This window comes from Bidens hawaiensis, unplaced genomic scaffold (genome assembly GCF_021521415.1).
Source record: "Bidens hawaiensis isolate Kalapana, Puna unplaced genomic scaffold, B.hawaiensis_p1.1 tig00002477_1, whole genome shotgun sequence".
Classification (NCBI taxonomy): domain Eukaryota; kingdom Viridiplantae; phylum Streptophyta; class Magnoliopsida; order Asterales; family Asteraceae; genus Bidens; species Bidens hawaiensis.
In genome coordinates this window covers 1,343,688-1,369,899 of record NW_027491136.1, presented here as the reverse complement: position 1 = coordinate 1,369,899, position 26,212 = coordinate 1,343,688, and positions in this window count along the sequence as shown.

The window sequence follows — 26,212 nt, the reverse complement described above, 5'->3', positions numbered from 1 at the left end:
TTTAACATATATGATAAGAGTTAAAAGAGAGAAGAAAACAATTGCGTAACCATCTTACAAATAATAGTTAAAGAAAATATACAAGTGTATGCAATTCTAGCCTTGAATAGTTTAAAAAAAAGGCTACAAGTGTACACAATCTCGCTTTATACTTAAAACTGGTTGAGAGATACAAGACAATAGCGTTGTAATTTGTGACCTATGTTTTCAATTAGGGAAATAGATATCTATCATACTAATTTTCTACTTCGTTTAATTTTGCGAAAATCCAGTGAAAACCTTAAGCATAATATAAATGTTTAATTTATGTTTTAGAGAAAATTATATGGATAGTCTTTTTGGTGTGTCAAAATTTCATCTCTCTTCTAACAGAAGATATTACGAAGATATTACGTATAATCGTATATCTTGTTTTGTCTTCACTCCACCATACCATTGCCATTCATGTGATGGATATTTCCATAAAAATATTTGTTCCATTCTGGATTTTCTACTCGGTTTATAGTTTTATGAAAATCTACCAAAATCCTTAAGCATAATATAAATGTTAAGTTTTGGAGTAAATTATTTGGATTATCCTTATGGTATGTCGACGGGATGTTTATTTTTACCATAACCGATGAAAATGTATCTTTTATATTATAACTAGAAGGACATAAAGTGTTTGTTTGTCTTTGAAAAATCATGAAATGATATATCTTTTTTTGATTGTTTCCCTCATGTGTAGGCTTTAGCCATTTTCAGGTGTTAAGCTATAAAAGCAAGTATTAAGGCTATGTGTTATAGAAAGATAGGGATGATAATGAGTCAGGCTCGGATCGTGCATTTATAATCTGATACCCAAATCTGGTTGTAAAATTCAGTCCATACCCTGTTCATTGCCCGTTGGGTATATGTCGGATAATTATCTGTCAGGTATCGAGTATACCCGTTAGTTTGTTAAATAAAAGTCCCTTTAAGATATCAAAGTATACTTTTTTACCATTATAATTATCGTATATATGTTTATTTATATATAAACCATTATAAATTAAAATGTGACATATTACATACATATAAACGTTATCATAAATAAATAATATTAATTTATTTTTATATAACTTTATGTATAAACTTAATAGCATATAAAATAAAATAATATTTTTTTTCTCGTATAATGAACCTTAAAAAATAAAGTGTTTATTAGACAAAGGTTAATGAAAAATAAAATACATTAAAATTTTTTGGGTTTATAATTCAGGTATATAGTTCTAGTAAACGGGTAAGTGTTTTCGAATAATCGGGCTAGGTATCACCAAATCCCACACCCGGCCCGTACTTGCGAAAAATTTTCAAAATTAACCCAAAGTCCAACTCAATACCCGTCGGGCTTTGGGTATACCTGTCCCAAATGCTTCGGGTTTCGGGTATACCGTCGGGTTTGGGTTATTTTGTCATCCCTATGGAGAGGCTTTAGAACCCTTGTTAAATTGCTATGTAGGCATTAGGGGTTTAGGCATAATGCCTTAGAGCATTGGCATTCTATCCTCATTTTTTTGTGAGTGAGTTTTTATAATTTAGGGAGTGGTTTAGGTGTTGTAAGTATAGGAGAGAAAAAATGCAATTATGTTTTTATATATTTGAAAAGCTATTTTTCACCCCCTGTATTTTTTTAATATTTGTTGAAAGTGGTTGTGAGTGAAGGAAAGAAAAAATGTAATAATAAAGGTAAAGAAAAGTATTATTTAATTGAATAGAATAGAGAAAAAGTAATGATATTTAGTGTAATTTTATATTTGAACTTATGTGAAGGGATGAGAATGCTCTTAAAGCATCTTAAAGCCCCCACCTTATATAGGTGTGTGTGGAGGTTAGGGGTGAGCAACTTACCTGTTATAGCCGTTAACTGAACCATAATTCACATAACCGGACCAATTTTACCCGAAAACTGTCATAACTGATGGGTTGGTTTAATAAATTTTTAAAACCGCCATAAATACGGATCGGTTTTGGCTAAAGATAATTCAAAAACCACCATAACCGAACCACCTCATTTATTACCAACAAATATGTTTGGGATTAACTTCCGCCAACATATTGTTGGATTATACCATTTTGATGCTATTGGTTCTGCGCTTTAAAATTAATTTGAATTTCGTGGATTATATAATGTCATTCTTTTTTTGAAAACTTGGTATTAATATTATGGATTATATAATTTGTTGTATTATGTCATGCCGTTTTTTTGTAAAAATTGGCACCAAACTTTTAAGCACATTTATATTGTTTTGGTTACGGTTAACCAACTCATAACCGACTCACTATAACCTTCAAAACCGATTAACCGAAACCGCCATAACGGGTCGGTTATGATTATGATTATCCATTAACCGACACAACGGTTATGCTTATGGGTTTGGCTCAAATCCGCCCCAAAGCAGCCCATGCACACCCCTAGTGGAGGTGCATAAAATAACTCGAACTTGGAACCGGAGTTGAAAAAAAATGGAACCAGTTTTTACTACCTGAACCTTTACCTGACCCTACCCCTAGGGTACTAATAGGGTGCGCATTTCAGTAACAAAACTGTACTCAATACCGAACCCGATTTGTACCGGTAATACCCAAAAGCTGGAACCGTTCCATGCTCAGAACCGGGTTTTTCCAATACCCGAAACCAGATTTGTCAAATACCCGATCTATACTCGAAAAATACCTTAAAAAGTGCAGCCCCTTAAAATACCCAATCTATACCCGAAAAATGCCCAAAAATAAGGTTTTTTTCAATACCCGAAAATAGAGTATTCAAATACCTGGTTTTATAATACCTGGTTATATACCTGACCCGAACCCGTGTTCATAGGGCATCGTTTATAATACCTGGTTTTATAATATCAATACTCGATTTTCCAATGCCCGGTCATACCAGAACTCGGTTCAAAACCCGAAATCGGGTATTAGAAAAACCCAGTTTGTGCACCTCTATATGTGTGTGTGTGTGTGAGAGAGAGAGAGAGAGAGAGAGTAAAACGCATCATGGCCCCACCACTCCATACGTAATGCCTAGGTAAAATTTTGAAGCCCATCTCCATACCTTCCCTCTCATGAAGGTAAAGCCACTCCACGTCAAAGCCACTCCACGTCATTTGGAATTGAAAAGGTTGTGTGATTTACCACCCCTCCACGTAATCGCCATGTAAAAAATGAAGTCTTTAAAACCCTTCTCCATAAAATGTTGTGGTTTAATGTCCCTTTTATCATTTTTATAATGTATATGAGAGAGAGAGTGAGAGAGAGAGAGAGAGAGAGAGAGAGAGGGGGGGGGGGGTGGGGGGACAGACAGAAAGAGAGCAACCGTGGCCCCACCCTTTGATGCCACGGTAACAGAATACCGCCTCTCACATGAAGCCCCCCAACAAAGCCGGGACGGTGTATAAGGACTTTAAAGCCCCGTTTGAAGCCCAAAACATGATGTCTGAAAATGAATTTATTTGTTTTATCTTTTAATAGCAACTCACGTAGCCTATTAGCCATTTACTCTTACTTCTAAATTATACCAATAATATATTTCATAGAAAGATTTTAACTCTGACGTAATCACACCAATAATATTTACAAAGGAGAAAGCCTCAACCTATCTTTGTAATTGTTCACACAACTGTACAAGACCCATAATTAAATTGGGTGAAACAATTAATTATATTGTTTTAACACAATAAAGTAAGATTATTTAACGGTATCTGAATTGTATAAGCTGTTATATTAAACTTCAATCTATATCAAAACGATATGTACCGACACCCCCCTTGCATATATGAATATCTATATATGGGTATGTTTGGTAAAGAGCTTTTAGGAGTTTTTAGGAGCTTCAAACTTTTAAGAAAAAACTCATGTTCAATAAAAAGATTTGTTTGGTTAAGAAGCTTCAAGCTTTAAGTTTGGAGAAAAAGCTCCTTTTTAAACGGCCACTACCACTACTAGTGTTTGAAAACAAGCTAGAAGCTTTTACAATTGAATTTATAAGTTTGGTAATTTAACTTTCATAAACTTTTGATAATGTATATAATAATTACATATTTTACCCTTATTCAAAACTAACTACCCCCATGACTCTTTAAAAATCCATAACTTTTTCACACCTTAATATTTTTTTAAACAAATTACATCATAAAAAAGAGCATTTTATTCTCTTTAATTTGAGTATGATATTGCTATACTTTTTTACCGGTTATTATTGACAACAAGTCGAGTCAGACGAGCTTGGGTCATGTGTAAGACCAAATTAGGGTCGGAATGAGTCGATAAAAAAGGGTTAATTTAGTTCGGTTCATGTCGGTACGGTTTTGAGTCGAAAGGGGCCAGGTCAGAACATGTTTCAGATAAAAACGGTGTCGGGTCGGAAAGGGTTTCAGATCAAAAGAGGTTTGTTTAAAAAATTATCTATTTGAAATTATTATATATTTTAGCTTTGTTTCTTGATTTTCACCACCGATTACACGCTTATTGCCTTTGCATGAAGTACACGTCTGCATTCGAGTTATGCGTGCACTATTATCAAGTGAATCGCGTACCGACACTGATTCTGCGGTTGATGTCAGGTTGCGCGCGCGCTCCGCTGCACCGTGCTGACACCCAATTAGTTTTATTGTCAAATACCTAAATATATCTAAAAAGCTCCAGCTATTCTACCAAACACCTAAATATATATCTAAAAAGCTACAGCTACCAGCTTCCAGCTAACAACTACCAGTTTCCAGCTAATAGTCACCAGCTAGTTTTGCCAAACATACCCATAAAGTCGCTCAAATTCCCAAAAGGAAAATGTCATCGACCACATGCTTTGTAACTGATGATTCCCCTACATATGCGTTCCACTTCCAAGTTAATTGACTATAGAAAGTGGTATTATTTTATTTACTCGTTTTATGGGGAGAAAAAAATATTTTAGTGGCCAAAATTTAGTTTTTATATACTCGTAGAGTCCTAGGGCGTACAAAAGAAATGGGTTAAATACTTTCCTTTTTTATATTCGCTTACTTCACACATTCGTGGGCTAAATATTTTCTTTTGATTTTTCATTAAATTTACGCATTCATGGTGATAATATGTTTTTAACTACAATTGCATATTAAAATAGAGATTTTTACATATATCTCCTTCTCACTTTCATTATTACATATATCCTCAAAACTAAACATGTATTTACATATTTTCCCTTCTTATAGGCAATTACCCTTTGACCCCTTTCAATTCACAATACCTTAATGAAAAAACCAAACATCTGACAGAAGCAACAGCATTGGCTTTCATTCATCCCGCATTCCATCGCTCAGTAACTTACGAACATCGACGACTTCCATTCTTCCGGCATTGGATCGTTGGATCGCAGTAATGTCCAAACATCGGGTTTCGTTTTCTGTCGATTTTTTGTCTAGTATGTCTACTTTTCCTGACGATTTTTATGGAGACTGCAAGCCCTAATTGATCTTGTTATAATCTGCATATGTTCGTTTTAAAACCATACTTGAACGTATATGCCACTTGACAAAAGATTGCAGCGTACGAATGATGGATGCCTAGTGTATGATATGCCTAATGTCATATCATACTTCCATTTGGCAGTTTTGCATAGTTTTAAACGACTTCAAAAGGATTTTCTCATGGTTTTCGAACATAACTAACCTTAGAGACTAGAGAACGAACAAGAAGAAAGAAATCAGAGTGAAAGAATTCTAACTTCAAATTCAATCAGTTGTTTCTTAAAATCACGGCGTCTCAGTGTCCCTCATGAGTATGGGTGTGCCAAAATCAAACGTGATCACTAGTACTAGGGGGTAGACGAGGCGAGCCACTTATGAGCTACTCGAGAGCTACTCATAAAAAACGATCAAGCGAAGCTTAAACGAGCGTTAGCCCGGGCATGAGCCTAAAAATAAGCCAATAATCTATAGTCTAAGTGATTATTATGGTTGTTGGGACCAGGATCTTTGATCCTCGAAAATCAAGTATCATTGGCAACTATTAGCAGGACTAAGGATCCTTTGTGGTTCAAGGATCCTCAACGGTCTATTTAAGTTATATTCTAATCTATTTTTTGCAGATAAAACACGTGCTTACTGGAATTCCTACTTTTACGGAGAGCATATTTTACCAGGTCCATCCAGCTCGTCCATGTTCGTGAACGGTCATGAAGAAAAAGTAAATAAACGTGGCCGGATTTGTAGGAATTAGTTAGTTTACGTTATTATTTTTGTATTTATATATTGAACCTTGGCTGATCATATAGAACACACTTAGAACTCTTAGCAAAAACTCACTGTAATCACGATCAGCCTCGATTCCATCACTTGTAATTCTTTTGAGTTTAATATACTTGGTAGTGATAGTTTTCACTACCCGAGGTTTTTGTCCCGGCGGGATACTAGTTACCAAGGGCTTTTCCTCGTATAAATCTCTGTGTTCATCGTTTACAATTGTTACTTTGATTATTTTGTTTATACAAGCACCAATCCTCACATACGAATTTGGTTCATTGATCCTTAATCTGATTTTTAACCAAAACAATTTGGCGCCCACCGTGGGGCACTTGGTGCTTTAATAAAAAAAAATCCTTACCTTTATTCAATCCTTTGTTATCACTCACTCAATGGTCTCTCAAGGAAAAGCTATTCCTATAACCGTTGCTTCAAGTGTCTCGGCTCAAATGAGGAGCTATATAGAGCAGCAGAACAAGACTAATCAGAGGATCCTCTACGAGATCGAGGAAATCAAGAGGACAAAGAAGGCCGCTGAAAACACAAGCCCCATTATGCCGAGGATGCTTGATTTCAGCACTCCGGATTTCCCAAACCAAAGGTGCCCAGCATCCACGTATCCTCAGCAAGGATCCTCGGACCTCTCCCAAAGAAAATTCTCTGATCAATATTCGCAAGGATCCTCCATTCTTCAACAAGGATCTTTGGGTCAACCTTTAAGACCCTTCAATCACCATTTGCAAGGATCCTCAGCATGCCAACCCGAACCCTTAGGATTCCGTCAAGGATCCTCCAACCAACAACTTCAAGGATCCTCAGTCTTTCAACAAGGATCCTTGGGTTTCCAAACAGAATCCATCATCCATCAGCGTCCAGAATCCGACTATCCTTATGGAAAAGAGCCCCTTAAATAACCCCGATCCAGGCCATTGGAGGTCCATGAAGGCGATTTCATACCCATGCAAACTACTGCTCCTACTGGACCAACTGCTGATGCCGAAACAATATATCCCGGACGCAGCTATGGAGCTAGATCTTTTGATCACGTAAAAGGTAACCTTTATGATAATCCTTCTTTTGGCACTAACCATGCTAGTATACATGATACTGGGATCAACCAAACCATAGCCCGTGAGCTACAGAAGCTCAAGGATATGATTTCGAGTGTGCCTGGAGTCATCAAACCTATTCCCAAAGTACCTGCAGGAAGCCACAACATATCCAGGTTTGCTCCACCAATTTGCAATGCCGAGATACCAAAACGCTTCATTGCTCCCAGTATGAAACTATATGACGGATCCACGAATCCTAAGGAACATGTAGCCTTATATAGCGAAAGGATGGAAATTAATCCAATCCTAGATAGATTGAAGGAAGCCTGCTTGTGTAAAGACTTTGGCTCGACCCTCACTGGATCTGCCCTTAAATGGTTGCTAAATCTTCCTCCTTATTCTATTACTTCGTTCTCTCATTAATTAATCTATTTAATAGTCAATTTTCATGCAGTAGATCTTTCGAAAAATTAACTAGTGATTTATATAGAGTTGTCCAACCTCGTGAGGAACCTATTAGGCAGTTCCTTACAAGGTTTGGAAGAGAGCTTTGGAAATTCCAAATTTGGATGTCCCAACAACTGTTGAGGCATTCAAAATGGGGTTACAAAATGACTCTCTATTTTATCAAATCTTGTGATGACCCCTTGCAGGAATTTAGATGAAATGTGAAACAAAGCTTTAAGATTCATCAGGTTGGAGGAGGATCAAAGAATACAAGATCAACTAAGCACTCCGGTGAAAAAGGAGTCTCAAGACAAGAAGCAAGCACCCTACTTTAGGAACAGCAACTCTAAGCCATACAATAGACCAAATGGCCAGAAGATGTAAGGCCCCGTTACCGGTAACCCTACTTTCGTGTTGGATTTACTCATAAACACAGTTCTAAATATCAGAGTTAATTAAAACATTTACGCAGAATATAAAACTTTCATAAAACATTACAATATTTCATAACTTGTCTCAAAACATCCTTTGTCTTTCACATTAAAACATTAAAATTAAAACATCATAAGTCTTCAGATGCCAGACTCTTGTTCAGTGCCACGTGTCTCCTCAAGCAAGCTGCCTCAATCTACTCACCTGCGTGTCTACTAAAAGTCAGCTACGCTGAGTGAGTTCTAGTTAATCACATAATCATACCATACACATAAAATTATATCCTTTCATTCATACTTTTATACTTTCATACTCTCATACTTTCTTACTTTCATACTTTCTTACTTTCTTTTGTATTAACTTACTTTCATATCTTACGTTATAAAGAGCATTACGCCCTACATTCCTCGAGTATTATTAGGGCTCGGTACCCTCTTTCCTCGAGTATTATTAGGGCTCGGTACCCTCTTTCCTCGAGTATTATTAGGGCTCGGTACCCTCTTTCCTCGAGTATTATTAGGGCTCGGTACCCTCTTTCCTCGAGTATTATTAGGGCTCGGTACCCTCTTTCCTCGAATATTAGTAGGGTTCGGTTCCCTAGTTCTCGAATATTAGTAGGGTTCGGTACCCTTTTCATAACCATACAACCATACATCATACCTCGAGTATTATTAGGGCTCGGTACCCTTTTCGTAACCATACAACCATACATTATCATTTCTTTCTTCTATTATCTCTATCATGTTCATACACATAAACATACATAACATACTTACCTTATACATAGCGCTACAACCTGACAGTACGTGCAATATCCGAATATCGTTCACGTACCATCAAGCAATCATTCATACATTTCACATTATCCACATAAGGCATACACTTATCTCTTAGGATAAGTGTATTAACAAACATATTGAGTATGCACACAGCCCCGAAAACGTAACACATAAATGGGGCTAAAAATTTTATTTCCATTAACTGTCTTAACACATTTTTCATTAGATTTTTAATTTATTTTCTAATCGAACTTGACTTTAAGCGAAGTTAAACCTTAGGCGAACTTAGCTTTAGGCGAAGTTATCAGGCGAACTTGGCTTTAGGCGAAGTTAAACCTCAGGCGAACTTAGCTCTAGACGAAGTTATCAGGCGAACTTAGCTTTACAGCGAAGTTGCCATCAGGCGAACTTAGCTTCAGGCGAAGTTGCCAGTTAGGCGAATTTAGCTTTACAGCGAAGTTGCCATCAGGCGAACTTAGCTTGCAGGCGAAGTTCATCAGGAGAACTTGGCTTGCAGGCGAAGTTCATCGCTTTGAAGGCGAAGTTGCCCAGATGAGGGCGAAGTTGCCCAGATAGCCGCTGTTTCGGTTTCTGTCCAACATTTCGAGCGATTTTAACACCCTTATTACGGTCCAACATCACCCACTACGCTTCCCGACCATTTTCGGTCGTTTATACACTAAAAGCTCGGATCTTTAAACTTCAAAGATCAAGAATCATACCTTTTTGAGCTTGTTTGGGTCTTGTTTACTCGTTATCACAACTAATCTCTCTCTCTCTCCCTCGGATCTGCCGCCTTTCTCTCTTCCGGCCGGCCGGCGGTTGTAGTGTGTGGTGTGTGTGTGTTTTGGAAGTGTGAAAGGATAAGATGGAAATGAAGATATTTTGGGTTTAGGGGGTATTTATATCCCTTAAATCCCATTCTCATTTAACCCATCTCAATTAATCCAAGTTCATGGTCCGCTCCTTACCCGACCTTAATTAATTACGCGAAATCACTAAACATAACTTCCTTTATTCAACATTATAAATTTTAGGATGTTACAGAAGATCAATACTATAGAAGAGGAAGAGGACGATGAAGATTGTCCAAGAATATCTGATTATTGCTTCTCCGTAGATATGGGAGGAGTGATGCTTGCTGTTAGGAACTTGGGCGACAAAGCAAGATGGCCAAGAAAAAAATGAGAAGGCACCGCTCCCCAAAGACAAATCGAAATGGTGTGCCTTTCACGAAGACTTCGGCCATATGACAGAAGATTGCATAGCCTTGAGAAGGGAGATAAGCTACCTCCTCAGCAAGGGTCACCTTAAGGAACTATTCGGAAGAAAAAAGCCCAGGAATCAGGATCCTGAACTAGTTCAGGAAAAGGCTGCTCCACCTCCCCCAGACGCTCAAGTTATCAATATGATCTCTGGAGGATCCTATATATGCGGAACTTCCTACTCGGCTGCAAAGAAGTACGCCAAAGAATGCAAAGTGGAGAGTGGTGAAAGGCCAATTAGGACCTCTACAACAGCCGGGCAAAAAGTTATCTCCTTCAATAAGGACGATCGTGTCAATGTCCAGGATCCTCATCATGACAGTTTAGTCATTACTTTGTTTATTTCTAACCATTATGTACGCAGGATACTTATTGATGGAGGAAGTTCAGTTAACATCATCCAACTAGAAGTCCTTCGAAGGATGAATATCCTTGAGGCGGAAATTGTCCCACGATCCTCAGTCCTTGTAGGATTCAGTGGGGAAACGAAGAATACATTGGGGGACATCAAACTACCCATATATATAGAGGGAGTAAATTCTATTAAAAAATTTTGTGTTATCGATTCTTTGTCTTGTTGCAATGTTATTCTTGGCAGGCCATGGATACATGAGATGAAAGCGATCCCTCCACTTACCATCAATGCGTGAAGCTACCTACCCCATAGGGAATAGCGAAGATCGAAAGTGATCAGCAAGACGCTAAGGATTGCTACACTTCCTCAATGAAGTCTACAAAAAAGTTGAGGGAAGCATAGCAATTACAGAAAACAAGGAGGAATGTCATGGAGACTAAGGAACAAGACTCTAAGGAAGTGGTCTTGCACCCTGAGGATCCTGACGGCAAAGTCTTAATAGGTGTTGAAATACAAGAGTCCATTGAGAAGGATCTAATATCCTTCTTACAACGAAGAAAGTCAACCTTTGCGTGGAAGCACGAAGATATGACAGGTATTTCTAAAGATATTATAACTCATAAACTTGGAATTGATCCTTCTTTCAAAAGAAGGAAATTTGCCCCAGAAAGAAATGCGATCATCCAAGAGGAGGTACAAAAACTACTAAAGGCAGGTATGATAGAGAAGTAAAATATCCAAAATGGTTAGCCAATGTGGTTGTAGTTTAAAAGAAAAACAGAAAGTGGAGGGTATGTGTCGATTTTACTGACTTAAATAAGGCATGTCCCAAGGATCCTTTCCCTCTTCCCCACATTGACTCCATGGTGGATGCTACCGCAGGGCATGAAATGTTGACCTTTATGGATGCTTCCTTAGGATTTCAACAAATCCAGATGGAACCATCTGATCAAGAGGATACAGCGTTTATAACCCCTACGGGCATATATTGTTATATTGCTATGCCATTTGGTCTTAGAAATGCAGGTGCTACATATCAAAGACTAGTCAATATGATATTCAAGGAACAATTGGGAGATACCATGGAAGTCTACATCAATGACATGGTGGTGAAATCAAAGAAGGCAGAGGATCACCTCAAGGATCTGGAAGTAGCATTTGACATCCTCGACCATTACAGCATGAAGCTAAACCCTGCTAAATGTGTATTTGGTGTCAAAGTCGGAAAATTCTTAGGATATTTGGTAACCAAAAGGGGGATAGAGGTGAGTCCAGAGCAAATCAAAGCCATCTTAAACCTCAAATCTCCAACAAACGTCAAAGAGGTACAAAGATTAACAGGAAGGGTGGTAGCACTTAACAGGTTCATATCGAAATCCTTGGAAAGATGTAAAGATTTTTATGACATCCTGAGGAAAAACAAGAAATTCGAGTGGACGGAGAAACATGAAGCTGCTCTCACCGCTCTGAAGGATTATTTATCCTCAGCCCCCGCTTTGATGAAACCTGTAAATGGAGAATCATTGACCCTCTATCTAGCCGTCTCCCTCACTGCCTTGAGCGCGGTCTTGGTAAAAGATCACGAAGGTAATCAACATCCAATCTACCATGTAAGTAAAAGTCTCCTCGATGCCGAATCCAGGTACTCTCACCTAGAAAACTTATTCTTGCTCTAATTATGGCTTCAATTAAGTTAAGACATTATTTCAAAACTCATACCATCGTTGTAAAAACTAATTATCCCATAAAAAATGTCCTTAGAAAACCGGAAATGTCGGGTAGAATGGCCAAATGGGCTGTAAAATTGAGTGCATATGATATTAAATATGAGCCTAGGAATGCAATTAAGTCACAGGCACTAGCGAACTTTGTGGCTGATTTCAGTAGCGATTTAGAAGAGCAAGCCAATCTTGAAGTTCAACAGTTTGAAGAAACCAAGGATCCTTGGACACTCTAAACTGATGGAGCCTCAAATGTCAAAGGAACAGGATTGGGAATACTACTGAAATCGCCACAAGGGGACATACTACCCCATTCGATAGCTTGTGAATTCCAAGCCACTGACAACAAGGCAGAATATGAGGTACTTATCGCAGGTATACAACTAGCCAAAGGTATGAAAATCAGGTATCTTCAAATTTTTGTAGACTCTTTATTAATTGCTAATCACTTTAATGGATCATATGCAGTCAAAGGTGAGAGATTAATTAAATATTTAGATATAGTAAAGGATCTTGCAGGATCCTTCGATTATTGTACAATTGCGCAGGTACCAAGAGAAGAAAATGCTGGGGCCGACGCCTTAGCAAACCTGGCTTCAGTTTTGAAGCTCCCAGAAAACATAAAAATTCCTATCATCCACGTCCTATCCCTTGCAAGTGAGGAATGCCAAGCAATGGAAATAGATGGGAGCCAGGACACGAATCCTAAGGATCGTTCACTCGATCATTCATCCTCGATCCTTCCGATAATGAAGTATATTCAAGATGGAGAAATCCCAAAAGAAGAGAACCCCAAAGCTTTTAGGGCCAAGGTATCACAATACACTATTGTACATAATATGCTATATAAGAAATCCCTTGCAGGTCCATATTTGAGGTGCATCGAAGGATCCGAGATCTAAGAAGTACTGAAGGATTTCCATGAAGGAGATTGTGGCAACCATACAGGGGGGCAGAGCAGTATTCTCAAGGATTCTAAGAACCCGATACTTCTGGCCTACAATGAAGAAGGATGCTATGGAATATTCTAGGAAGTGTGATGTTTGTCAGAGGCACGACAACATTCTGCATCAACCGGCAGAACCCTTATATCCTATTGTCTCTCCATGGCCTTTCATGAAATGGGGAATGGACATAGTGGGTAAACTCCCCACAGCTCCAGGAGGAAAAGCCTTCATGTTAGCAATGACAGACTATTTCTCTAAATGGATTGAAGCTGAGGCCTTCCCTCAAGTTAGGGAAAAGGAAGTTATATCCTTTATCAAACGTAACATTATAACTAGATTTGGAATTCCTTCTGAAATTATTTGTGATAACGGTTCCCAATTTATTGGGAAAAGAACTACTAACTTTTGTGACAGCTGGGGAATCAAAATGATCACTTCAACACCAGTCCATCCACAAGCAAATGGCCAAGCAAAATCAAGCAACAAAGTCATCATCAACAACCTGAAGAAAAAGCTTGGAGCAAAGAAAGGCAAATGGGCTAAGGAACTACCCTATGTGCTCTGGGCAGATAGGACAACTCCAAAGAATGCCACAGGGCAGACGCCGTTCTCTAGTCTTTGGAGCTGAGGCAGTGATCCCCACTGAAATGGTGTACCCAACAGCCAGAACAAGCATCCGTGACCCTCAGACAAATGACGAGAATCTTGTCCAAGATCTAGATACTGTGGAAGAACTCATAGATCAAGCAAGATTCAGGATGGCAGCCTACCAACAAAAGATGGCAGGCGCATACAACAAGAATATCAGAATTAGAAGATTTGAAGTTAGAGACTTAGTACTTTGAAAGGCGTTCCAAAACACAACTAATCCTATTGACGGAAAGTTGGCACCCAGATGGGAGGGTCCTTATCTAATTGAAGCCGAAGCAGGAAAGGAGGCATATTGTTTAATGAATATGGAATGTGACATGCTCCCAAGGGCTTGGAATGCAATCCATCTAAAAAAGTATTTTTGTTGAACAGGATCCTAGATCCTATTCGATTGCTTCAGTCCGATACTTGGTAAAATTTTTCTTTATGTTTATATTTTCACATTATACTCTTGTTTTGTCAAAAATGTCAAGTTACAGAGATGCTGAGCAATAGGGCCCTCAAGTGGAAAAAACGGGTTGGCCAACTCTCTCCTAAGTTTAATCGGCCTTGTCGCCAGGTTTATAATGTCTTCACCTTATCTCCCGAATTAGGGTTTCTACACCCTCGCCTGTAGCGCACGATTATCCGGGTATAATTGGAGGCTGTGGGACCAGTGCACTATACGTGGCTGACAATTTCATGGATAAAAATTATATCTTGGATCCTACGAATTAAATGGTAGACGTATCATATACACAAGTTAAGGTCAACGCCGGGTTAGGCTCGTCACCGCGTACAATTGGGCCAACACCAAGGATCGGCTCGTCGCTCGTATTTATTGGGCTTGTCCCCACATTTTGGGCTTGTCCCCACGTATTTATTGGGCTTGTCCCCACGATTTATTGGGCTCATCCCCATGATTTGTTGGGCTTGTCCCCAAGATAGTTGGAATTTGATCCAACTTTTCTAACTATTATATCCTCTTTTGATGATTTGTTTTGACAGGAAAATATCTTAAAGAAAAAAGTTCCAAGGATTGAAAATTCTTGATCCTAATGACACGAGTTATAAGGCAGGAATCAAAAGAGTTATATTATCATAGGCGACATAAAAAGGTGATCCGGGCTTCACTAGCAAAATGTGGACCATCCTCCCAGATCAGGTTACATGAAACTTAACATATGTCCATACGGAAACAAAAGAAAAGAAATGCGATTAAGGTTTCATCCCCAAAACAGAGGATCCCTCCACCTTAACCACCTTTCAGAATTGTCTTAAGGATCATTGATCATGAGGATTACAGCTACTATTGTCCACATAAAAACACCAACAAAAAGAAAAACCATTTAAACTTCATAAAAAATGGGCTCCGGCCTTGTCTTTATATCCTTCATCGCCCATTTGCACATTCACTCCTTAACCACGTCACCATCACCTTCACCAGCACCCTTGTCCTCCGGAGCATTCTCTTTTGTCCCACTAGTCCCAGCTGTAACACCCCGACCAAAGGCGGATTATACATCGGGGCGCCACATATTGTTTCATTACTCGTGACACTATTGGGTGTCAATATTTAATAAATACATTCATTCGCGCACGCGCAGGGTAAACATAGATCATTAAAAATCAATATATTATAAATCATAATATCCGAACAGCAATAACTTGTCTTGATACATTTTAATCTAGGTCCAAAAGTAAAAACGTCCTACGTGTCCACAAGCTCCAAAACAGCTACTGCAAACCTGAACATGTGTTAAAATAAACGTCAAACACTTGCGTGTTGGTGAGAAATCAAGTTTAATACAATACATAGATAACAATAAATCTGCGCGCAACATGTGTATGTCTGGTTTTCAACAAGGGTGTAATCTGATCGGGACCAACTCTAAGATTCATAGACTGCCAGTGCTCACAATTGAGCTCACAAACAAGACAAACTGTGCATGTGTAAACAAAAGAGAAAATCATAAACGATAGTTCTCCCGTGTTCATCTAATGGTACCATGAGAACTGCGGAATAGACCGACAAGACGGTTAATGATCCACACATACAAATAAACAGCCAAGTCTACGTCCTCAACACATGGGATACTGCGCGACTAAAGTTCATAAACAGTTTTAAGACTCTAAGTTTGTATGAACACATGAACATCCCAAAACATTAAAAGCAAAAAGGGATTAGGTACGAGATTACTCACTTGATAAACGATGCGGTGTAAGATAAAGCAAGAACCAACTTTAAACAAGCACAAGTTAACCTATAAATAAGATTATTGTTTTAATGATTTGTTTTAAGTCTTGATTATAAGTTTGCATAAGTAAATTATTATATATAATATATATATTACCGGAAAGCAGGGCAGAATAGAAAGGAAGACGGAGGCAGAGAGGAAGGCGGCAGAGAGAGCAAGGAGGAGGTTAAATTAAGTGTTTGTGTGTGATGGGTTAGGAAAAATAATATTATTATTTATAGAGAAACCCTAGGGAACACAATCCCTAGAAAAAGGGGAAAAGATCTCAAAAAGTAAAAGATTCCAAAAGCAAAAGATATCAAAAGATATGGCAGCTGCAGGGGGCAAGATAAAGCTGACAGGGAACAGTAAAAAGGCATGGGCGGTTCAGATAAAGGTACTGGTCAAGCATGGAAAAAGCAGATCTCAAAAGATAATGTCAGTCACTTTTTCTGTCAACCAATGGGGTTGGTGCGCATGCTGCGCCGAAAGTAACTTTTCAGACATAAAGCAGATTAGGTCAACAGCACAAAAGATAAGACAACACAAAAGCAAACGGCTAGATTAAACAGAAGAAAACTCAAAGGGTTAAACGTGAGAAGGCATCGAGCGCGAAGGCAAAAGTGCGCGAGCGCGAAGGCAGACAGAACCAACCTTAACGCGTCGCGGGAAGAATTATATTTCTAAGCGCGTCGCGAGAAGAACTATATTCCTTAGCGCGTCGCGGGAAGAACAGTATCCATAGCGCGCCGCGGGAAGAACTAAAATCCTTAGCGCGCTGCGGGGACAGTTCGTCTCGCGTATCGCAGTAACAGGTGGTCTTCACGCAGGCTTCCTTGTAAAGAGTCTGGCGCGTGGAGCTGCGCAGACAACCTTAGGCGGGAAGGAACAAAGGACAGAGGTTCAAGGCTTAAGGGCGGGACGGCGACAAGAGGGAAAAGAAGGCGGAAAGAGAGAAGGAGAGGGACGGGACGGCGGAAAGAAAGAGAGAGAAAGAGGCGGGAAGGAAATTATATATTATTATTAAAAGTAAAATATAAGTATAAATAAATATCAAATCATAAAAGAAAGAGATCGGGTCAGAGAAACGGGTACCTGGGTCGGGTCGGATCAGGGCAGATGTCACAGTCTCCCCTACTTTAAGAAATTTCGTCCCGAAATTTATCTCGAAGTAGGTGGCGCAGAGAACAGGTGCGGGTACTTGATCTTCATTTGATCTTCCCTTTCCCATGTAAACTCGGCTCCGCGCTTGGACTCCCATCGAATTTTAACAATAGGGATACGACTGCGCTTGGTTTGCTTTACCTCGCGATCCAAAATCTCAACAGGCTTCTCAACGAAATGCATGGATTCATCAACTTGAACTTCATCAAGTGGTATGTGAAGGTTCTCGTCAGCTAAACATTTCTTGAGATTGGATACATGGAACGTTGGATGCACATTACTGAGCGCGGGCGGCAGGTCAAGTCTGTAGGCAACTTTTCCCACACGCGCGAGAATCTTAAATGGTCCAACATATCGGGGAGCAAGCTTACCTTTCTTCCCAAAGCGGACAACACCCTTCCAGGGCGACACTTTGAGGAGAACAAGATCACCAACTTGAAATTCGAGAGGCTTCCGCCTACGATCTGCGTAACTCTTCTGTCGGCTTCTGGCAGTCAGCAGATGATCACGGATCTTGGCGATTTTATCGGTTGTCTCTTGAACAAGTTCGGGTCCTGTGATTTGAGTTTCACCCACTTCGCTCCAACAAATCGGGGAGCGGCACTTACGACCGTAAAGTGCTTCAAATGGGGCCATACCGATACTGGAATGATAGCTGTTATTATAAGAGAACTCAATCAAAGGCAGGTGTGAATCCCAATTACCTCCAAAATCAAGAACACTCGATCGGAGCATATCCTCAAGAGTTTGAATAGTTCGCTCAGACTGACCGTCAGTCTGAGGATGATATGCCGTACTCATGTCCAAGCGAGTTCCTAACGCAGATTGGAGAGATTTCCAAAAGCGAGATATAAAACGGCCATCGCGATCGGATATGATGCTCAAAGGAGTACCATGGCGGCAGACAATTTCCTTGACATAAAGCTGCGCGAGTTGCTCAACACGGTAGTTTTCACGAATGGGCAGAAAGTGAGCAGACTTAGTCAAACGATCCACTATTACCCAAATGCTATCATGTTTGCTTGCTGTCAAAGGTAACTTGGTAATGAAGTCCATCGCTACACATTCCCATTTCCACGTAGGAATTTCAGGTTGTTCGAGCAAACCAGATGGGCGTTGGTGTTCAGCTTTCACTTTAGAACAAATCAGGCATTTAGCTACGAACACAGCAATATCCTTTTTCATACCGGGCCACCAATAAGTAATGCGCAAATCCTTGTACATCTTATCAGCGCCAGGATGAATAGAATACCGAGATTTGTGCGCTTCACTCAGGATATCAGCGCGAAGATTCTCATCAAAGGGAATCCAGATGCGATTGAGATAGCAGAGAATTCCACTCAGATTGGGCACAAAATGCGCTTCCGCGCCACACGCTAACTCGGCGCGAAGGTTACCATTACCGATGAATGCGCGCTGCGCGTCACGAATACGTGATTCAAGGTTGCTTTGAATCGGCGCAAAGTGAAGATGCGTGCGCGGCAAAATACAGTTAAGCTGGCAGGGTTTTCGGCTGAGCGCATCGGCTACCACATTAGCCTTACCAGGATGATACCGGATCTCACAATCGTAATCGCTGATGAGTTCGTTCCATCGGCGTTGCCTCATGTTGAGTTCCTTTTGATCAAAGATATGCTGAAGGCTTTTATGGTCAGTGTAGAGGATACACTTAGTACCATAAAGGTAGTGTCTCCAGATCTTCAAGGCAAAAACAACTGCACCTAGTTCGAGGTCGTGAGTTGTATAATTCTTTTCATGAACCTTAAGTTGCCTTGATGCGTAAGCGATAACCTTGCCTCGTTGCATAAGAACACAACCGAGACCTTGGTTGGATGCATCGCAATACACGACAAAATCTTCATTACCCTCAGGTAGCGCAAGAACAGGAGCTTCACACAACAAACGCTTGAGCGTCAGAAAGGCTTCTTCTTGCTTCGAGCCCCAAATATACGGTTTACCTTTGTGCGTTAGAGCTGTTAAAGGCAATGCGATCTTTGAGAAGTTCGAAATGAAGCGCCGGTAATAACCAGCTAAGCCCAGAAAGGAACGGATTTCGGTAGGAGTGGACGGCGTAATCCAGTTCTTGATTGCTTCAATTTTGGATGGGTCGACATGAATACCCATCTTGTTCACAACATGGCCAAGAAACTGTACTTCATCAGACCAAAATTCACACTTGGAAAGCTTAGCATAGAGCTGCTCGGTTCGAAGCTTTTGCAACACCAACCGGAGATGTTGCTCATGCTCGGCCTTGGTCTTAGAATACACCAGAACATCATCGATAAACACAATCACGAAACGGTCCAAGAAAGGTCTACACACCCGATTCATTAGATCCATGAAAACGGCGGGTGCGTTGGTTAAACCGAAGGACATGACCAAGAATTCAAAATGGCCATAACGAGTTCGAAAAGCAGTCTTCGGAACATCTTCATCGCGGATGCGCAACTGGTGATAACCAGAGCGGAGATCAATCTTGGAGAAACAAGAGGCACCTTGGAGTTGATCGAAGAGGTCGTCAATACGCGGTAAGGGATACCGGTTTTTAATAGTGAGTTTGTTCAACTCGCGGTAATCAATACACATGCGAAACGATCCATCTTTCTTTTTAACGAACAACACCGGAGCACCCCAGGGCGAAGAGCTAGGGCGGATGAATCCTTTAGCAGTCAACTCTTGAAGTTGGCTTGCCAATTCTTGCATCTCAGCGGGCGCAAGACGGTAAGGAGATTTAGCTACGGGGGAAGCACCAGGGACAAGATCAATACGGAACTCGACTTCACGAGCGGGAGGGATACCAGGAAGATCATCAGGAAAAACTTCAGGGAAATCACGCACAACAGGGATATCGCGAAGCTTCTTTTCTTCAGCAGGTTTAACCACATGGGCTAAAAATGCAATACACTTCTTCCGCATGAGTCTTCGGGCTTCGGCGCAAGACATAAGCTTAAGACCACTGGAGGGTTTTTCGCCGTAGATATGAAGATCACCATTTTCTCGAGGTATGCGAATCAACTTCTTGGCGCAAATAACTTTGGCGCGATTCTTCGAGAGCCAGTCCATACCAATGATAACATCAAAGCTTCCAAGAGGCATAGGGATGAGGTCGATCAAAAAATCGTTTTCGTTAAGGTTAAGCGTACAATCCTTGATCACAGAGTTTATTAAAATAGTTTCACCATTAGCCAATTCAACTGAAAAATCTTCTTTTAAGTTATCGCGCGGTCGCGCAAGCTTCTGCTCAAAGGCGCGAGAGATAAAACTTCGATCGGCGCCAGTATCAAAAAGTATAGAAGCATAATTTCCGTTAAGTAAAAATGTACCATTAACTACGTCATTATTCGCTTGCGCTTGGTGCGCGGTTATATTAAAAGCTCGTCCACGCGTCACTTGGTTTGAAATTTGGTTCACCGGATTCGCTTGTGTGATTTGCACTTGTAGTCTCGGGCACGCGTTCCGGAAATGACTGGGATCACCGCAGTTAAAGCACGATCTGGGTCGTGGGTTTTGGTAGGTTGGTTGTGGGTTCTGCGGGTAGACTGGTGGTGTTGGCACAATTGGATTGGCGGGAAGGACTCTACAGTTTTCTGCAAGGTGACCAGCGCGGCCACATCGGGTACAAAGTCGACATGGGACTTGAGGTGGGTGGTGGAGTCTACAGGTTGGGCAAAAGGGGTGGTTTCCTGTGTAAGGTTTCTTAGTTGGCGGGGCAGGGAGTGCTGGATTGGTTAAGGCATAGTTGTGGACTATAGGGGGAGTTGGGTAGGCTGACAGTGGGTTAGGCGCATAAACTGGAGGTTGGTATGCGGGTTGCTGGACTATGGGTGGGCTGGTAAGCGCGTAAGCTTGTCTGCGCCTACGTTTCTGGTTATGGTTTGAGGGTTCAGGTTTGGTTTCTGTTGGTCCAGGGGCAGTCTTGGTGAGTTTGGTCTTCTCAGATCCCCGCAGGAACAGGGTTCCTGCTCTGACATGGTTGTCGCTGAGCACAGCGGCCAACTCGATGGCGTCAGAGAGGGTAACTGGGTTTCTGGCCCATACAGAATCTTGAATTTCCATGGGGAGACCCCCAAGGAATTTCTCTATGGCTCGGCGGGAAGGGGTAACAAGGTGAGGGACAAGCAGGCTTAGTTCATGGAAGCGCGTCGCGTACTCGCGCGCTTCACCACTGTACTGCTTAAGATTCCAAAATTCCTCCTCCAGGCGCTTAACTTCGTTGGGAGGGCAGAATTCTCGCGTAAGAATTTCCTTGAATTCCTCCCATGTCATGCTAGAAGCAGCCTCTGCGCCACGCGCATGAGCTACTCCATTCCACCATGTAAGCGCTCTGGATTCCAGGACACTGGAAGCATATAGGGTTCGTTTGTCATGAGGGCATTGGGTATGGAGGAAAGTGTTTTCAATCTTTTCGAGCCATTGGAGCATCACGGTGGCTCCTTCAAGACCTGTGAACTTTGGAGGGTTACCCGCGTTAAAGGACTTAATGTTGTAACCAGAGGTGTTGGTATTGTTTTGGCTCAAAGCTTGGGCTATTGCGGCGGCCATTTCCTGGGAACGTTGCTGTCTACGCATGCGCGAGGCTTCTCTTCTCTGAAATCGGCGAGATAGCGGAGGCATTCTATAAAAATTTTAATTTTAGTTAATATCTTGGTTTTAGCACAAAGTATAACTTTATAAAGCTTGGTTTCGCAGGGTTAGATACTATCAAAAGTTAAAGTAGATTAAATGACTTTAAATGCAGACTTAATAAAGGTAACAAATTCGAATCAAGAATCGACAATTCATGTATCACCATGACTTTCCGAATTCCCAATTTAAAATATACGAGCAAACGAGTATTGGAGATTGACGATTCATGTATCACCATGACTTTTCAATCTTCAATATAAAATATACAAGAAAACGAGTATTGGAGGTTGACAATTCATGTATCACCATGACTTTTCAAGTCTCCAATCTCAGAACATAATCGTAAATGGAAATTGAAAATCAACTATTCATGTATCACCATGACTTTTCGGATTTTCAAACCCAACAAACGAATATGTAAGAAAAATCAATAAAAATCGAAATTCAACAAAAATCGAAATATCGCGAAATAAAACATAAAATCATATACTGCGCAAGCGCGAGCATATTCATAAATAACGAGTAATTAACAATAAGCGCGCAAACATGAGATTTCTCTCATGCGCGAGAGGGGACTCTTAGGTATTCTAGGCCGTTACGTCTAACCACCTATCCTAAAGTCAACGAGCTCTGATACCAATCTGTAACACCCCGACCAAAGGCGGATTATACATCGGGGCGCCACATATTGTTTCATTACTCGTGACACTATTGGGTGTCAATATTTAATAAATACATTCATTCGCGCACGCGCAGGGTAAACATAGATCATTAAAAATCAATATATTATAAATCATAATATCCGAACAGCAATAACTTGTCTTGATACATTTTAATCTAGGTCCAAAAGTAAAAACGTCCTACGTGTCCACAAGCTCCAAAACAGCTACTGCAAACCTGAACATGTGTTAAAATAAACGTCAAACACTTGCGTGTTGGTGAGAAATCAAGTTTAATACAATACATAGATAACAATAAATCTGCGCGCAACATGTGTATGTCTGGTTTTCAACAAGGGTGTAATCTGATCGGGACCAACTCTAAGATTCATAGACTGCCAGTGCTCACAATTGAGCTCACAAACAAGACAAACTGTGCATGTGTAAACAAAAGAGAAAATCATAAACGATAGTTCTCCCGTGTTCATCTAATGGTACCATGAGAACTGCGGAATAGACCGACAAGACGGTTAATGATCCACACATACAAATAAACAGCCAAGTCTACGTCCTCAACACATGGGATACTGCGCGACTAAAGTTCATAAACAGTTTTAAGACTCTAAGTTTGTATGAACACATGAACATCCCAAAACATTAAAAGCAAAAAGGGATTAGGTACGAGATTACTCACTTGATAAACGATGCGGTGTAAGATAAAGCAAGAACCAACTTTAAACAAGCACAAGTTAACCTATAAATAAGATTATTGTTTTAATGATTTGTTTTAAGTCTTGATTATAAGTTTGCATAAGTAAATTATTATATATAATATATATATTACCGGAAAGCAGGGCAGAATAGAAAGGAAGACGGAGGCAGAGAGGAAGGCGGCAGAGAGAGCAAGGAGGAGGTTAAATTAAGTGTTTGTGTGTGATGGGTTAGGAAAAATAATATTATTATTTATAGAGAAACCCTAGGGAACACAATCCCTAGAAAAAGGGGAAAAGATCTCAAAAAGTAAAAGATTCCAAAAGCAAAAGATATCAAAAGATATGGCAGCTGCAGGGGGCAAGATAAAGCTGACAGGGAACAGTAAAAAGGCATGGGCGGTTCAGATAAAGGTACTGGTCAAGCATGGAAAAAGCAGATCTCAAAAGATAATGTCAGTCACTTTTTCTGTCAACCAATGGGGTTGGTGCGCATGCTGCGCCGAAAGTAACTTTTCAGACATAAAGCAGATTAGGTCAACAGCACAAAAGATAAGACAACACAAAAGCAAACGGCTAGATTAAACAGAAGAAAACTCAAAGGGTTAAACGTGAGAAGGCATCGAGCGCGAAGGCAAAAGTGCGCGAGCGCGAAGGCAGACAGAACCAACCTTAACGCGTCGCGGGAAGAATTATATTTCTAAGCGCGTCGCGAGAAGAACTATATTCCTTAGCGCGTCGCGGGAAGAACAGTATCCATAGCGCGCCGCGGGAAGAACTAAAATCCTTAGCGCGCTGCGGGGACAGTTCGTCTCGCGTATCGCAGTAACAGGTGGTCTTCACGCAGGCTTCCTTGTAAAGAGTCTGGCGCGTGGAGCTGCGCAGACAACCTTAGGCGGGAAGGAACAAAGGACAGAGGTTCAAGGCTTAAGGGCGGGACGGCGACAAGAGGGAAAAGAAGGCGGAAAGAGAGAAGGAGAGGGACGGGACGGCGGAAAGAAAGAGAGAGAAAGAGGCGGGAAGGAAATTATATATTATTATTAAAAGTAAAATATAAGTATAAATAAATATCAAATCATAAAAGAAAGAGATCGGGTCAGAGAAACGGGTACCTGGGTCGGGTCGGATCAGGGCAGATGTCACACCAGCATCCTCATCTCCTTTATCGCCTCCAGCATCCTCACCTTCATCACCAAACCCAACCAGTGTCTTCCTCCCCAAAGCTACATTCCAGTTAGACCTGTCAAAAGTAGTATCCTCGGCCTCCTCAGCGATCTTGATCCTAGCCATTAACACTACTTTGCTAGCCCACACTTTGGCTTGTTCGGTGACTTCGACCACTTGCTCCTGAACCCGGATGTCAGCAAGGGCCAACTTATCCTCCAAGGTGCTATTTTCAGTCTGCAACTCCATGATGAACTTGTCCTTTAAGGATATCCCGGCACGATACTTGGAGATTTCCTTCTCTGTGCTGGCTATGTTTTCGTCATACAAAGTCTTGAAACTGGCCACAGCCTGCGGAAAAGTTACAAGTTAAAAAATACAACTGAAAAGTTTATGACTAAGGATAAAGGATCCTTACCTCTAAGAGCTGATCAAAGACATGCTGGGCACTGTGGATCTCCACGTCAGGATCTCTTTTTCTTTTCATACTGGCCTTGGAACGGGTAGTCATGGTCTTCGGCGGTGCGAGGCTGGAACTTTTCATGGGTTTCTTCTCGAAGGAATGGGAGGAAATGAGACTGTCGACATCTTCCAGCTGGAACTAACCTAACAAACTCTTGGAAGGCTTGGATGAGGACTTCTGTGCACCTGCCCGAGAAAAGATAAGTAATTTATTATCTGTTATTTTTTCTTATTTACTAAAATTACAATTGAGGGATGGATTCTAACTTACTTGACATCGTCTCTGAGGAACTGGCTGTCTTCTCGTCCGAATCTCTTACCTCTTCGATAACTGTCTTGAAGATCCTGTCAAAAGGATCCAGCGACAGGAACACCTTTGCCCTCTCAATACCGTCCGGGTCCGTGGCAAGATTTGAGAAATTGGACACTGCGCAAGAAACAACAAACCCATAGTTAGTTAACTGATAATTTCAGGATCCTCTATCCTCAGGATCCACTACCCTACCCTTCAGGATCCAGCGAATTGGTAATAAATTCCTGTTTGGAATACTATATCTTAAAACGAAAAAGAACTGGTTCTTCCAGCTTTGATCGTTGTGTGAGGTCTCGTTGATTGGTAAAGGCTGAAAGGGTTTGCTTTTGAAGAGAAACCTGCTGGAACCATGGGTAACGAGGCTGTAAAGGTGAGAAAGGGCTGGAAGATTAAAGTCTAAATCCTGTTCTCCAATCAATCTCTCAAGCGTATGCAAAGTCCTCCACATCATCGGCATGGCTTGGATATAGCTGAGGCCGGTGAAAGAGAAGAAAGTAGATGTAAGGTTAGGAAACGGATATGAGAATCTAAGAAGGAATGGGAGTGCGGGAAAGCAGACCCAGTCAGAAGAGACGCAGTCGCTCTTTAATCAAGAGTCGTACGCTCTGAACACTGTTCCTTCGGGGAAACATTTGGAGATTCCCTGGATTTCTTCAGCGGTGAATTTGCAAATCTTGGAAACCGGATCTTTAAGAAGCTGTTGGCTTTGAATTACGGAATCTATGTCCTTAGGATTCGAACTAAAGGAAGCTTTCTGATTCCTTTTGGGCATTGTGATGAAAGGATGAGGAAAGCAAGAGAAATAAAGAGGAATACCTGAGGATAATTATTGCCGAAATACGAGGTTGGATATGATAAAGGATAAGTTATAAGGGTTGGAAACCTATTTATTAGGGATAATGATGCGTTTACAGGCGACGGTCGCGTCATATTATCGCTAACGGTCCGATTCAAATGTGCATTGGGATAAACATGACAGCTGTACCCCATTCACACCTATCATGTTTGGGGGC